Source organism: Bos javanicus, chromosome 11, assembly GCF_032452875.1.
Source record: "Bos javanicus breed banteng chromosome 11, ARS-OSU_banteng_1.0, whole genome shotgun sequence".
Classification (NCBI taxonomy): domain Eukaryota; kingdom Metazoa; phylum Chordata; class Mammalia; order Artiodactyla; family Bovidae; genus Bos; species Bos javanicus.
In genome coordinates, this window is record NC_083878.1 from 85,645,286 (window position 1) to 85,658,391 (window position 13,106).

General features: G+C 42.6%; 1 long non-coding RNA gene across 1 annotated transcript in view; it reads right to left on the bottom strand.

Annotated features, from left to right (window-relative positions):
• Nucleotides 1–381: 381 nt before the first annotated feature.
• LOC133257428 (uncharacterized) overlaps nucleotides 382–13,106 on the bottom strand; it is a 123,027-nt gene continuing 110,302 nt past the window's right edge. The window contains exons 3-4 of the long non-coding RNA XR_009739554.1: nucleotides 9,646–10,023; nucleotides 382–9,331 (exon numbers count right to left, since the gene is read on the bottom strand). This is a non-coding gene — a long non-coding RNA (uncharacterized LOC133257428). The remainder of the gene's footprint in view (nucleotides 9,332–9,645; nucleotides 10,024–13,106) is intronic.

A 13,106-nucleotide genomic window follows, 5' to 3' on the forward strand; every position in this document is an offset into this window, starting at 1 on the left:
AGCTTCCCCAAGCAACATATAGAGAAACTAATTCCAGAGTGACCAGCAGGGGCAAACTCCCAGTGATCCCTCTGGGCTAACATGACCCATTTCCTTTCTACCAGTAGCCCCACAGGTGAACACAACTCTCTACTTAGAGCCTTGGCCATGCACATCACAAGAAAAACAACATTTCTTTTAAAAAGTCATAATGCTTCTAATGGACTTCCCTCGTGGCTCAGATAGTTAAGAATCCGCCTAAGATGCAGGAGACCTGAGTTCGATCCATAGGTCGGAAGGATCCCCCGGAGAAAGGAATGGCTACTCACTCCAGTATATTTGCCTGGAGAATTCCATGGACAGAGGGGCCTGGTGGGCTACAGTCCATGGGGTAGCACAGAGTTGGACACAACTAAGTGACTAACACACACACAGACACACACACAGTACTTCAAATAATGCATTTCCCTTTTGAATTGATTTTCCTGGTAGCCATGACCCATAGCTGGTTTCTAGGAAGTGCACAGTCCTCTCAAACCACTGAAACACTGATTTCAGTAGCTACTTTTTGCTGAGTCCCATGCCTGCCAAGCTGCATGGTTACAAAGGACTAATTTTTCATTTTCCTCAAACACAGACATTTGCATTTCCACTACTACATTTTATTCCTCGCTCTCAATTCACGCTCCCAGCCACCACCACTGAACCCTATCATAGTGTCAGTCCTTTCCTTGGTGAAGAATGCGGAGTACTGAGATTCTGCACTGTACAATCAGGAAATTTGGGAGAGAGTAAAACTGGGAATTTTGGTGAGACAAGCATTCCAAAAGCAGCTGTCATTTCTGAATTTGCCACGTTACTCTGGAGTGTAGTCCGTATCCACATCACTTCTGTTGTAGGGAAGAAAGCCACCAAAGCACAATGACTATACCTCACATATCTGGAGCGGCCCCAGTGTCTCATATTCTGTCTGCTTCATTGTCTGTAAAATCATTAAAATGTGCTAGAAATCACAGTATTTTTTTCTGTATTTGCTGCCTCTCCTAGATCATCTTTCCTCATAAACATTCCCTGTGTCTTTTGTCAGATTATTCATCCCCAATTTTCTCTGAAAATCTTATTAGAGAAGACTTGAATGATGTCCCTTGAAAAGTCCTTTAAAGAGCCAGTGAGACCTAGAGCTAGAAGTGAACTAGAGATCTTGGCGAACTGCCTTCCAGCTCTTCCTTCTCCAAGAGTTTGCCAGGTAAAAGGGACCAAGCTGACAGATTTCCTTTTCCACTGCAAAATATGCCTTGTTATTCTATTTCTATTTTTTTTTCCCAAAGGGGTGGGAATGGGATAGGAAGAGGAGATGGGAAACCACATTTACTATCTCTTTTCTGTATCACAGAGTTTTGTATACATTTGTTGTTATTGCTGCTCAATTGCTCAGTTGTGTCCTACTCTTTGCAACCCCATGGACTGTAGCCCACCAGGTTCCTCTGTCCATGGAATTCCCCAGGCAAGAATACTGGAGTGGGTTGCCGTTTCCTCCTCCAGGGGAACTTCCTGACCCAGGGATCGAACCCATATCTCTTGCACTGCTGGTGGATTCTTTACCACCAAGTCACCTGGAAAGCCCATTGTACACATAAACCTGTTCAATCCTCATCCTTTTGAGGTGAACAGAAACATCCCTTTTTACAGACAGAGAATAACGAGGCTTAAAGAATTTTAGTCACCTTTCCCAACACCATAAAGCCCAGGTCTGCTGGGCTTTGAAACCCATATCTTCCCATGTACTATGTACATGACAACCATGAAAAATCTAAACTTGGAAACAATCTTGGAGAATAGCTGCTCCACACACTTTATTTGGAGGCCCAGAAAGGGTTAGAGACATTGGCAACACTCTGGACTTCATTAATGGCAGAACCAGAAATTAGGTCCTGAAACCCACCCCCTCTACCCTTCCTCCTACACCGCAGAAGCTCAAACTCAGAGAACTATGCACTGGGATGGACCGACTACCAGAGGTTTCCCCAGAACACAAGAAGAAAAGGGGCTCATAACCTGGAGAACACTATTATAAGAGGGCAGCAAAAATGAAGTGAGAGCAAAAATTTGTAAATAATCCAATGTCAGATCTAAAACATAAAGACAGAGATACTGATGACAGATAAAAAGGTGTATGAATTTAACTATGCACAAAAATCCAAAGTCAACTAGGTGGGCAAGCTTGGCGGGGGTCTTCTGTGCAGTTCCTTTCTCTGAATTCTATCAAAATATTGCCTGAACCAGAAAATCATTATAATGATTCCCTGATAAGATGTCTGAATGGACAGTTTGGGATGGAAAAAATGAGGTCATCCTGAAGAATTCCATCTGATATGCAATATTGTGAACCAGAGGTTAATTTCCTGGGGATTTTTAACAATTAATCTCTCCCATATGGCAAATGAACAATAAAAAAAAAAAGTTCCTTATACAAAACCATCTAAATGGAAAATACACATAACAGAAGAATTATCCAAAAAAATTGTTCTAGAAACAACATACAAGTGACAAAAGCAAGTTCCTTACAAATGATGGAAATTTTTGAATATGGAAAAGTTCCAAGATATATTTTCCTTTTCCAAGCTGAACAAAGCAGGAGAATCTAGAGGAGGTAGTCTGTAGAAGGGTATAATTTTTATTTACATGGATTTTTCAAAATGTAGTGTGCTGATGGAAATGCTACTTATAATTAATTAGCAAATAAGAAATTAGAAAATAAGAACAGTCCTTGGAGTCAGTCTTCTGTTGTAGCAGGGTCTTTGCCTTTAACGTGATCATTGGTAGTTAAAATCACTGGATTAGGTTTTTTCCAGATGAGCCAAGAGGCATTTATAATTCTCTTCTCTCCAAAAGTAAACCACAATCAAAACTAGGTCGCAGATGCTGTTTGAAAATAATGATTAACATCTGCATAGCCCAGTTATGGCTTAAAGAGCAAATCCACATCCATTATCTCATTTGATGCACATGAGAATTTGTGAGGCAGATATTATTATTCTCCCATCAAGGCTCAGAATTTGAATGACTTGGCCAAGGACATATAATGGGAAAGTGACAGAACTGGGATTCTTCCTTTTCCTGAATTGTGCGCATCAAATACACCATCAATAGAACTATAATGTGCTCAGTTGCTCAGTTGTGTCTGACTCTTTGTGACCCCATGGGCTGTAGCCGACCAGGCTCCTCTGCCTTTGAAATTTTCCAGGCAAGAATATTGGAGTGGGCTGCCATTTCCTGCTCCAGGGGATCTTCCTGACCCAGGGATTGAACCCACATCTCTTGCATTGCAGGCAGATTCTTTACCACCAGCACCACCTGGGAAGCCCCATCAACAGAACTATAACCACCCACCAAATACCTGTGAGGCCAAATCCTCCTGGAATCCAACTAATCAGGATCTGAAGTGGTCTGTTTTTGTTTATTTGGTTTTGGGGGGTGAGGGGAGCTTTGGAGAGCACTTACTTTAAAGATAGAAGATATGAACAAATATCCTCTGAGTATTATGCAAACTCCTACAGTTTGATCTGATCTCCTACACTTTTCTGGATAATCTTCAGTGGTTCCAATAAAGTTAATTATCACAAAACAAAAATTGATTTTCTTCAACATAGTGTTTCATTATTTTGTGAATTTGGTCACAATATTTTTTTAATATTTATAATTTTTTTAAAGGTGAAACCAGAAATATTTTCTGGTTAATCAAAAAAGTGAATTAATGAGAAATGATGTTTTTCATGAACTAAAGTGTCATGAGATTATCCTTGAGTCTATTGACAAATATTGACAGGGTTCTCTTTCAGCCTTTCACTTATTTCTCATATTCAGAGCTAACTACAGCCAGAAAATGAGATGTCTGTTAGGAATAACTTTTGGTCATTTTTTTCATATGTATTTGTGCTTAAATGTTGGAACTTGGGCATTTAAAACTCAGAATTGGGAAGGGGCGGGAAAGATCCCCATACCAGGTAGGGTTCTTTAAAAAGTTCACGGAGAGAAATGAAAGATTTCAAGAATTTCTCCAAAGGGAAGGTTCCTTAGTCCTACAATCCCTTTTGGTGGAAAACAGCTAATTTTGGACACTTTGGTTCCACATAGTGTCTGCAAACAAACCTCCAAGTAGAAGTCTTGAATAATGTAACAGCGATGAAATGTAATAAGAGAAAACTTCATTAGAATTCAAAGCAGGCTTTTCCTTCCAAAAGGTTCTGCACTTAAAATCAGAGTATAATTTTGTTTACAAAGAAAGAGAGATATTCCAAAATGAAACAGATTTGATATACGATCCTCAGAAGCAAATATTCCCCAGGCTATAAAGGCAATAAACTTGAGAGAAAATGATTTTATATGGAAAAAAAAAAAAACCCAGAGATAAAGGAACATATAATTAAAGTTGGGTCTAGGCAGTACCAAGTTTGAAATAACAAAATTGATCAAATAACCAAGATTTGTCATCTTCATGCCAATAAAATGCTGTGGCTAACTCCCCTTCCCACTAAATTATTTAATTGATGTTGGTAACCTATTAGCTTGCTCGGCTGCCATAACTAAATACCAAAGGCTGGGTGGCTTAAACAACAGAAACTTGTTTTCTCACAGGTCTGGAGGCTTCTCATCTGCATGAGAGGGTTGGATGGCATCACCAACTCGATGGACATGAGTTTGAGCAAGCTCCAGGAGTTGGTGATGGACAGGGAAGCCTGGTATGCTGCAGTCCAAGGAGTAGCAAAGAGTTGGACACATGACTGGGCAATTGAACTGAACTGAACTGAACTGAACTGGAGGCTTCAAGTCCAAGCTCAAGATACTGGCAGGTTTGGTTTCTCCCGAGGCCTCTCTTCTTGATTTGACAGATGGTCTTCTCACTGTGTCTGTGCATGGTCACCCCTCAGTCTATGTGTCCGTGTTTAATCTCCTCTTCTCAGAAGGACGCTAGTCTTACTGGATAAGGCCCACTGTAGAGCCTCATTTCACCATAGTTAACTTTTTAAAGGCCCTGTCTCCCCATGCAGCCATATTCTGAGGTCCTGGGCAATTAGGACTTCAACCTGCGAATTTGGGCAGACACCATCCAACCCATAACACTCCATCCTCTGGTCCCACAAGATGTACGTTCTTCTCACATATAAAATACACTCACCTCATCCTAACAGCCTCTAAATTCTTAATCCATTCCAGCACCAACTCTAAGTTCAAAATCTCATCTGAATATAGACCCCATGGACTGTAACCCGCCAGAATCCTCCATCCATGGAATTCTCCAGGCAAGAATACTGAAGTGGGTTGCCATGCCCTCCTCAAGTGGATCTTCCCAACCCAGGGACTCAACCCAGGTCTCCCACATTGCAGACAGATTCTTTACCATCTGAGCCACCAGGGAAACCCAAGAATACCAGAGTGGGTAGCCTATTCCTTCTGCAGAGGATCTTCCAGACCCAGGAATTCAACCGGGGTCTCCTGCATTTCCAGATGTAAGTGTTGCTGCTGCTGCTAAATCGCTTCAGTCATGTCCGACTCTGTGTGACCCCATAGATGGCAGCCCACCAGGCTCCCCGTCCCTGGGATTCTCCAGGCAAGAACACTGGAATGGGTTGCCATCTCCTTCTCCAATGCGTGAAAGAGAAGTCACTCAGTCATGTCCAACTCTTTGCAACTCCATGGACTGCAGCCTACCAGGCTCCTCTGCCCATGGGATTTTCCAGGCAAGAGTACTGGAGTGGGTTGCCATTGCCTTCTCCGAGATGTAAGTGTTAACCTCATCTAAAAAATATTTTCACAGGATGATCTGAAATAACATCTAACCAAATACCCAAGTATTGTGGTCTAGGCAAGTTGACACATAAAATAAAATTAACCTGGACAGTGACCCATGTTATGTATTTCCTAGTCCTCATACTAAACTCATTCTAAGGGCCAGAGGTGAACTTGAACCCAGAAATGAGGAAAAAACATGGAATCCTGAAAAGAGTCCTGAATGTGGAGTCAACAGAGATATGTCTCTGCTAATTGAATGGCTATATGATGCATCTGCTGTCCATTTTTTAATTTATAAAATGGGATTAAAATTTAAAAAACCCTCATCAGGGATCAAATGTGATAATCAAGTATGAAACACTTCAAAGTGTTGTTTATTAATGATAATATTAATTGATATTATCAGGAGATTACCGCCTCACTCTTTAAATGGAGAAATACAAAGTCTGGAAGGCATAGAACTTGGATGTCTACCTTGGTCAACACCATGACACCTCGTATGGGTAGTTAGGTGCCATCTTTCTTGCTCTTTCCCCTCTTTGAAGCCCAAACTCAAGGTATCACCGTGGACATTGAAGTTCTACGGCAGTAAAGGCTTTCTTAAAGCTAAGTATGAGCAGAAGGAAATGTCAAGTCCTCCTTGGCTAGTGATGCTGCTTCTGTTCTGACGACATTGGACCAGCTCCACTGACAGGCAGTAGGTTTGAGAAAAATGGTCTCCAACATGGAGATTCTATAAAATGTAATCAAAGTCACATATGTGGAAAGAGAGACCATCATTGCTAGTAAATAGTCTCTTTTTAAGTGAGGGAAAAACTTTTCCCTGCTCCACAGTTTGTGATATGAGGTAGAAATCATAATTTAACTCTGCCTTCTGACATCAGTGAGATAGTGATCTAGGTAGGGCATTTTTATATAGTTTTAACCTTCTGGAGATCAGTCCTGGGTGTTCATTGGAAGGACTGATGCTGAAGCTGAAACTCCAATACTTTGGCCACCTCATGCGAAGAGTTGACTCATTGGAAAAGACTCTGATGCTGGGAGGGATTGGGGGCAGGAGGAGAAGGGGATGGCAGAGGATGAGATGGCTGGATGGCATCACCGACTCGATGGACATGAGTTTGGGTAAACTCCAGGAGTTGGTGATGGACAGGGAGGCCTGGCGTGCTGTGATTCATGGGGTCGCAAAGAGTCGGACATGACTGAGCGACTGAAGTGAACTGAACTGAACTGAACCCTCTGGAAAGAAAAGAACAGAAGAATCAGCTGCCTCACTCTGGGCTCTCTTACCATATATTGTCTCTCACTTAACCATTCCCCAAATCCTACAGCACAGAAATTATCTCTACAAGGGAAAGCTATAGGGGTTGCCAACAATTTGGAAATTAGAGAATAAATAGCAGAGTTAGTAATAGCACTGCAAATACCAGGTCAGAGCTGGGATGTTGAAAGATAACTAGGAAAAAATAGAATGGTTTATAAGCCAAGGTATTAATAACTGGTGACATTAATATAACTCAAGTTAAGCAGAGGAGCACTCGGTCATTCCTGGAAGTGGAGAGTCACAGGGTAGTAATGACCAGGGGAGATGGAATCCAGGTCTAAGGGTCAGTCTGTCCAACCTCTGTGCCAAAAGTTAGCCCCTTTATGAAAATGGGGGCCAGAGGCCACTAGAGTCCAAGACCATGGGACACTTGCATTGCATAACTACCTAATCATACTCTGTATTTTCATCAAGGAACCTTCCAATTATAATTTATCCTCCAGTGTAACTTGACAACAAGAAGAGAAGGTGCCATTTGGGTCACTGCAAGTATTTTGGCCGTTGTGTGAGGTGTGACTCCCATTCTTACTTAATACATTGACACCATGGTGTTTTACATAAGCCTTTATAAGTTTGGTTAATGTGAGTCTGCCCCAAGAGATGGTGCATAATCTTGGTGAATTGATTCAACCAGAAAGCTAAAGGTTATACCTTAAGCCATAAAAATTGTGCCTCAACACTAATCACCTTGTGAAACATCTCAGCAGCCTGACGATAGTTTCCATTCAGTCTTTCCAGGCACAATCCCATTTGAAAGTTCTGCATGCTCACCCACTTACTTTCCTTGAGCCTGAGTTTTCCTTTCTGCAAAGTAAGGCTATGCTCGCCACAAATTAAATCAGACAGTGTGTCACGTCTGATTCTTTGTGACCCCATGGACAGTAGCCCACCAGGCTCCTCTGTCCATGGAATTCTCCAGGCAAGAATACTGGAGTGGGTAGCCATTTCCTTCTTCAGGGAATCTTCCCAACCCAGGAATTGAACCCTCTCCTTGCACTGAAGGCAGACTCTTTACCTTCTGAGTCACCAGGGAAGCCCCAATGTAAATAAAGTAGATAGCAAAGGCCACGAACATATGAACTCGACTGCAGGAACTCAGTTAGTGTTAATCCCCTTTGCTTCTGGCCCCATGAAGGCATTTTTCTGGAAGCTGAAATTAGGGAACACACTCTCCAAAGACTCTCATTCCTCTACATCAAAAGTGCTCCACTTTCTAAGGAAGGCATCTTCATTCAATCCAAAGTTACCAATTGTCAGAACTTCTCCCTTATCTGGAATTCCCCCTATAGAAATATAGGTCATATCAGTGTACAGTTAGTGATTAGCAGCACTTATGAGTTTAACAAATGTGCGAGAGGCAGAAGCAGTGTGAGTCCTGAGACCAAGGAGACTGACTCATAATAATGACATGGACATCAAGGGAACTGCCAGTGGGTCTGCAGGGTCTGGAAGAGATCCACTGGCTCCAGGCAGAGGACTTCACACAGTGAAGTGCTGAAGGCATATGGTCTGGGGACCGTGATAGTTGGGAATACCCTGGGATCAGAGACGCTCTCAGGGCCATAGAAGGCATTCCTGTCCTCTTGGTCATAGACTCAATAATAAAATGGGTTATTGCTGCTCTGGACAAATTTGGAGTTGAGGACATGGTGAAAAGCAAGGAAAACCTCCAAGGCCACTTCCTCCCGGGGTATATGCTTTGACGTCCAAGTTGGCCAGGTTGATGGAATAGTAACCCTTGAAGCATGCTGTCTATGACACGGATGAACTCCTCCTTCACTTCTTGAATGTTTCAAGATGTATCTTTATAGCGACAAACTAAAATGAAGATTAATGGGCAGAGGGAAACCCAGAGCCAAATCTAACCCCAACAGGAACCAGGCAGCAGAGCACGGAGGAGCCGCCCTGAGAGCTCAGCTGGGAGGCTGCCCAGATGATCAGTCAGCAATGGAAAGAATCCATCTCCCCTGGCAGGAACTACCTCCCTCTCACCTCCCGAGAAGGAGACGCATTTCCTAGAATAGAGGCAAAATCTCCCCAGGTCCAAGGTCACAGACACCTCTGTCCAACTTGGCTTCCGTTTACACACAAGGAAATAAGGACACTGACGCAGTTTAACTGAAGATGAAATGGAGGTGGTCCAAGTATAAGTTTGGGCCATGAAGGTTCTTTCCAAATCTGGTCTCAGAGTTTCGGGTTTCTCCACTGATTTAGCCCAAGTTCTCAATGAAAACGAGCCTGGAGGTGGGAGAGGTGGAAAATTAGAGATGAAGTGAGCAGAGTATAAGACGAGACTCAAGAGAGCAAGCTTTGCAGTCAGACGACACAGGCTTCAGAACCCAGATGCACTAATAATGACTATGTGATCTTAAGCAAGTGACTTAACCTCTCTGAGCCTCAGTCTCCCATGCAACAAAAGCAAGCCCGACGTTAGCTTCCCCACCAAGCTGTTGTGCAGATTACATGAGATAACATATGCAAAGGTGCATAACACAGACTTGATACATAGTAGACATGAGCCAAGTGTCAGTCTCCTTCCTTTTCCAAATTACCTTTTTAGAATTGCTGAAGGCATTCACATCGAACAGCACTGCTGAGATGGGTGTCTTCAATTATCCTTTATAGAGAATTTAAAACATATGGGAGGAAGATATTGATCCCCATCTGCCAAAATTATTTTTGTGGAAGGAAAATTCAGACTCACTCCAGACCCATACTGTCCTCTCAGCTGCAGGTGTGCGTAGCAAGACTCTGACACCGTTAACTTGAGTATATTCATTAGGACATTAATAGAATTCAGGGAGCCACTTCATTCAGGTCAGAGCTGTGAGTGGCACCCTCTTCTGTAGAATCACTCCATTGGGTATGTATCAACACGTTGGAAAATGTCAGACTTAGGAGAGGAAGTTTTCTCTCTGGAATGTGAACACCTGGTGTGAGAAAATCGAACAGAAAGGTGATGGCAGAGAAAGAGACTAATTCTAATTCTTTCTGTATAATATAATCAAGTGACACTGAGCAAAGCAATAGATCTTCCTTTTAACATTTTTATTTGGTACATATTAAATGGCCTTTCATAACAATCTGTGGGGCATATTTGCACTGAAATGTTTTCTCAAATGCGCATAAGTAAAGAACATTAAAAACCCCCTACCATCATGCAACTCTGTCTGTAGAGAGACTGTGAAGTCACAGTGAGGTCAGAGAGAAAATCAGTAATTACTGACTCTATATTCTGTGCCTGCCACAGTGTTTGGGTCTTAGAGATGTGTCACTTGAACTTCACGGTACCTTTGAAACCGTTTACCACAGATTGGGAATTGAACCCATGTGCTGGACTCAAACCCAGCCAAAATCCAGTCTGGGACTTGAATCCACTATGGTTGGCACTCAGTCTGTTCAGTTCAGTCACTCAGTCATGTCTGACTCTTTGCAACTCCATGGACTGCAGCACACCAGGCCTCCCTGTCCATCACCAAGTCCCACAGCCTGCTCAAACTGATGTCATTTGAGCCAGTGATGTCATCCAACCATCTCATCCTCTGTCGTCCCCTTCTACTCCTGCCCTCAATCTTTCTCAGAATCAAGGTCTTTTCCAAGGAGTCAGATATTTACATCAGGTGGCCAAAGTATGGGAGTTTCAGCTTCAGCATCAGTCCTTCCAATGAATTTTCAGGACTGATTTCCTTTACAATGGACTGGTTGGATCTCTTTGTAGTCCAAGGGACTCCCAAGAGTCTTCTCCAACACCACAGTTTAAAAGCATCAATGCTTTGGCACTCAGCTTTCTTTATAGTCCAACTCTTATATGTGCACATGACTACTGGAAAAACCATAGCTTTAAATAGACAGACCTTTGTCAGCAAAGTAATGTCTCTGCTTTTTAATATGCTGTCTAGGTTGGTCATAGCTTTTCTTCCAAGGAGCAAGCATCTTTTAATTTCATGGCTTCAGTCACCATCTGCAATGATTTTGGAGCCCCCCAAAATAAAGTCTGTCACTATTTCCATTGTTTCCCCATCTATTTGCCATGAAGTGATGGGACTGGATGCCATGATCTTAGTTTTTTGAATGTTGAATTTTAAGCCAGCTTTTTCACTCTGCTCTTTCACTTTCATCAAGAGGCTCTTCAGTTCCTCTCCAATTTTCTGCCATAAGGATGATGTCATCTGTGTATCTGAGGTTATTGATATTTCTCCCTTCAATTTTTATTTCAGCCTGTGCTTCATTCAGCCTGGCATTTTGCATGATGTACTCCTCACGTAAGTTAAATAAGCAGGGTGACAATATACAGCTTTGATGTACGTTGATATAAAGGAGGAAAGGAAAGATATACCCATTTGAATGCTGAGTTCCAAAGAATAGCAAGGAGAGATAAGAAAGCCTTCCTCAGCGATCAATGCAAAGAAATAGAGGAAAACAATAGTATGGGAAAGACTAGAAATCTCTTCAAGAAAATTAGAGATACCAGGGAACATTTCATGCAAAGATGGGCACAATAAAGGACAGAAATGGTATGGACCTAACAGAAGCAAAGATATTAAGAACAGGTGGCAAGAATACACAGAAGAACTATACAAAAAAAGATCTTCATGACCCAGATAACTATGAGGGTATGATCACTCACCTAGAGCCAGACATCCTGGCATGTGAAGTCAAGTGAGCCTCAGGAAACATCACTATGAATAAAGCTAGTGGAGGTGATGGAATTCCAGCTGAGCTATTTCAAATTCTAAAAGATGATGCTGTGAAAGTGCTGCACTCAATATGCCAACAAATTTGGAAAACTCAGCAGCGGCCACAGGACTGGAAAAGGTCAGTTTTCATTTCAGTCCCAAAGATGGGCAATGCCAAAGAATGCTCAAACTACCGCACAATTGCACTCATTTCACATGCTAGCAAAGTAATGCTCAAAATTCTCCAAGCCAGGCTTCAACAGTATGTGAACCATGAACTTCCAGATGTTCAAATTGGATTTAGAAAAGGCAGAGGAACCAGAGATCAAATTGCCAGCATCCTTCGGATCATCAAAAATGCAAGAGAATTCTAGAAAAACACCTGCTGTTGCAGCTGCTGCTAAGTCACATCAGTTGTGTCTGACTCTGTGCGACCCCATAGACGGCAGCCCACCAGGCTTCCCCATCCCTGGGATTCTCCAGGCAAGAGCACTGGAGTGGGTTGCCATTTCCTTCTCCAATGCGTGAAAGTGAAGTTGCTCAGTCATATCCAACTCAGCAACCCCATGGACTGCAGCCTACCAGGCTCCTCCGTCCACGGGATTTTCCAGGCAAGAGTATTGGAGTGGGTTGCCATTGCCTCCTCCAGAAAAACACCTACTCCTGGTTTACTGATTACGCCAAAGCCTTTGACTGTATAGATCACAATAAACTGTGGAAAATTCTTCAGGAGATGGGAATACCAGACCACCTTACCTGCCTCCTGAGAAATCTGTATGCAGGTCAAGAAGCAACAGTTAGAACCAGACATGGAACAACAGACTGGTTCCAGATTAGCTGGGACTCAAACCCAGCCAAAACCCATGTTACCTGATTTCAGGACCTAACGAAATTCAGGTTCTAGATGTCTCATCACAGAAGGAATTCAGTGAGAGACAAAGTGATAAGTAAGAAATGGATTTATTCAGATTCAGAGAGAAGCACACTCCACAGACAGAGTATGGGCCATCACAGAGGGCGAAAGCCATGAAATGTGGCATGGTTAGTTTTTATAGGCTGGCTAATTTGATATGCTAATGAGTGGGAGGATTATTCCAACTTTTTTTTGGAAGGGGGCAGAGATTTCCAGGATTTGGGCCACCACCCACTCCTTGGTCTTTTAACAGTGCCTTGGAACTGTCATGGCACCTCTGGGTGAGTCATTTCATTTGCTGATTGAGGATCAAGGTCTCGTCTTTGTCTGTCATTTTGGTCCCATTTGATTCTAATCAGTTCATGTTATATTCTTGGGCTATGTCATTCTTTCAAAAGTTGTGCCCTGCCCCTTTCTCTCCTGC